This window comes from Triticum urartu, unplaced genomic scaffold (assembly GCF_056163025.1).
Source record: "Triticum urartu cultivar PI428250 unplaced genomic scaffold, HENAU_Tu73 scaffold2, whole genome shotgun sequence".
Lineage (NCBI taxonomy): Eukaryota > Viridiplantae > Streptophyta > Magnoliopsida > Poales > Poaceae > Triticum > Triticum urartu.
Window position 1 is genome coordinate 12,696,166 of NW_028260368.1, and position 3,368 is coordinate 12,699,533.

At 31.7% G+C, this 3,368-nt stretch overlaps 2 non-coding genes across 2 annotated transcripts; one reads left to right on the forward strand and one right to left on the reverse strand.

Annotated features, from left to right (window-relative positions):
- Window positions 1–997: 997 nt before the first annotated feature.
- On the reverse strand, window positions 998–1,070 carry TRNAF-GAA (transfer RNA phenylalanine (anticodon GAA)). Its single transcript has one exon. It is a non-coding gene; the product is annotated as a tRNA-Phe (tRNA).
- A 1,667-nt stretch (window positions 1,071–2,737) lies between these two features.
- Window positions 2,738–2,810, forward strand: TRNAT-UGU (transfer RNA threonine (anticodon UGU)). Its single transcript has one exon. It is a non-coding gene; the product is annotated as a tRNA-Thr (tRNA).
- Window positions 2,811–3,368: the final 558 nt, after the last annotated feature.

Below are 3,368 nucleotides of genomic sequence, written 5' to 3' on the forward strand. Positions count from 1 at the left end.
CTTTGGGCTTTGATCACCGAGGAATAGAGACTTTACAAATAAAAGCAGGGGATTGGGATTCCATTGCTGTCATTTTATATGTATATGGTTACAATTATTTACGCTCCCAATGTGCTTATGATGTAGCACCCGGTGGATCTTTAGCTAGCGTGTATCATCTTACGAGAATACAATATGGTATAGATAATCCAGAAGAAGTCTGCATAAAAGTCTTTGCCCAAAAGGATAATCCTAGAATTCCGTCTGTCTTCTGGATTTGGAGAAGTGCCGATTTTCAAGAACGCGAATCTTATGATATGGTGGGAATCTCTTATGATAATCATCCGCGCCTTAAACGTATCCTAATGCCTGAAAGTTGGATAGGCTGGCCCTTACGTAAGGATTATATAACCCCCAATTTTTATGAAATACAAGATGCTCATTGAATGATAAGAAATTCATGCTCACTTATACAACACAACTCCAGATTTTATTCAAGTCAAGGAATATTTTTAGGTTCTTTTCCTAGATGAAACGGAATACCTATTTATAATTAATTCCTAATTATACAAAAGCATTCCAGATAGACTGAGCAAAAAAAGGGTTTCATTTGGATTCCCCTATTTTGAAAATCGCATATTAATTTCCTTCATATGAACAGAAAAATAGGATGACTCAAAGAAGTTCTCTACCAGGAACTTTGTACCGCGCACATTACTTAGCACAACTAGGAAAATAAGATAAGATAAAGATAAGCAAGACTAAAAAAATATTCGTCGGAATAGCGGAATACAAAATTAAGAAACGCAAAAAAATAAAGGGGAATCTCACCCCCTTCTTTATCATAAAGAAAAGATATATTTTAAAACTTCTTTAAAAAGAAAAAGAAGTGCCTCTATATTTATATTATAGATTTATCCACTTAGATGAATAAATATTATTAATGAATATGTATCACAATCCATCTCGAGGTATTTGGATCAATACCTATTCGGTGGATCTTTTTTTTTTTTTTCTCTGCCAGGAACCAGATTTGAACTGGTGACACGAGGATTTTCAGTCCTCTGCTCTACCAACTGAGCTATCCTGACCTTTTCTTGTGCATCATCCTAGTAGAGTATTTGTATCTATGTCAATTAAAAGGACTAAAAATTAATTAAAGTATTTCAAATTTTAAATTTGAAAATGGGGGGGGTAGTCCTATGCATTGTGCATGGTTTACTTAAATAAAACTTAAAAATAGAGTGAATAACCAAGATTTCTTGCCGATACTCTAATAAAAAAGAAATCTATTCAATGAATAGGATAAGATCCATTGAGTTCTCTTCGCATTCCTTTGTGAAAGAGTAGAATGAGAAAGCTAATGAATCTTAAACCCATTGCATTGATAAAAAGAAAAAAAAGTGCATTGATAAAAAGAAAAAAAAAAAGAGGATAAATAATAATAATATAGTATAGTTAGGGAATAAAAGAGGATTTGGGGATAGAGGGACTTGAACCCTCACAACTTATAAAGTCGACGGATTTTCCTTTTACTAGAAATTTCATTGTTGTCAGTATTGACATGTAGAATGGGACTCTCTCTTTGTCCTCGTCCGATTAATCCACTTTTTTAAAGATCTCGAAAACTTTGAATTTTAATTGAAGAATTTGATTATTCAATATTCGATTGGAGTGGATTCACAATAATGAAAAAAAAAAATTATGATATGAGTTTTTTATTTCATAATCATTATCATTTCTAATTTCATTTTTAAAAAAGATAAAGAACCTATATTATAATTAGAATATAATATGAGTTCTGTGATTAATCGTTTGCTATGTCAGTATCTATACGTGTTTATTAAATGTATAAGGTATAAAACCCCTCTTTCTCTAATTTAGAACTAGAAGGAATTCCACTAACAACACAACGTAATTAACTCGATTCGTTAGAACAGCTTCCATTGAGTCTCTGCACCTATCCTTTTCCTTTGTATTCTAGTTCGAGAACCCCTTGTTTTCTCAAAACACGGATTTGGCTCAGGATTGCCCTTTTTTAATTCCAGGGTTTCTCTGAATTTGGAAGTTACCACTTAGCAGGTTTCCATACCAAGGCTCAATACAATCAAGTCCGTAGCGTCTACCGATTTCGCCATATCCCCATTTCCCTCTTCTTTGAGACCAGGATTCCTTGTGTAATTTCATCCATCTCTTAGTTTTTTTTTTGAATCATTGAGTTCATCACTCAACGTAGTCTAGCAGTTCAGTTCGACTCTATTTGAGAGACCTCGCTTGCTTATTGCAATTCAGAATTGAATTGATTCTATCCTTGATGTATTTGCAATTCAATCCGAATCAATATATCCAAAAGTTTTTATCTCCCCCACCTCCCGTCTTACTTTTTTATAGTATTCAAAATTATACTATAACGCTTGATATTTATTCTTTTTTTCTAATCAGAATTAGCAATTTTATTTACTCTGACTCTATGTTCCCCTTAGTGAAATATTAATCCTCAAATTATTAACAAATAATAAAGTCTATAATGATCGAATGAAAATACCAATAAATTCTATAATTTTATTTTTTAATATCCTATAGTTAAGCATATCAAGCTAACTTTATCTTTAAGAAGTTTTAGTATTTTTTTATTTTTATAAGTATAACTTCAAATTTAGAACTAGTTAATAGCTAAGATTAATAACTAATATCTGAGATTTTACGGATTTCCTATACTATACCTATTTCTATTTGTTACACTATTTCCGTTATGTAAGCCCACTTAGCTCAGAGGTTAGAGCATCGCATTTGTAATGCGAGGGTCATCGGTTCAAATCCGATAGTCGGCTTTTTTTTCTCTATCGATGTTCTACGAACAAGAATCTCTTTTTTTCCGAATTAAATGGAGAATCCAGGATCTTTTATGTTTTTTACCTTACAATTTTGCTAGATACAAAACAATAAAATAAATAATATATATACAAAAAAAAAAGATTTTGATGAAATTCCATTTTTTGGGGTACTTTAGTTGATTTTACTCTGTTTATCCTGTAGTTTAATTCAGTTTTAATTTCGATGTATTCTGTAATGTAAATACAATGAAATTAATTGTGTAAAATGAAATTTCAATAAAATAAAAAAAGGAGTCTTCATGTCCCGTTATCGAGGACCTCGTTTAAAAAAAATACGCCGTCTGGGAGCTTTACCAGGACTCACTAGAAAAACACCTAAATCCGGAAGTAATCTTAAAAAAAAATTCAATTCTGGGAAAAAGGAGCAATATCGTATTCGTCTTCAAGAAAAACAGAAATTGCGTTTTCATTATGGTCTGACAGAACGACAATTACTTAGATATGTACATATCGCTGGAAAAGCAAAAAGGTCAACAGGCCAGGTTTTACTACAAT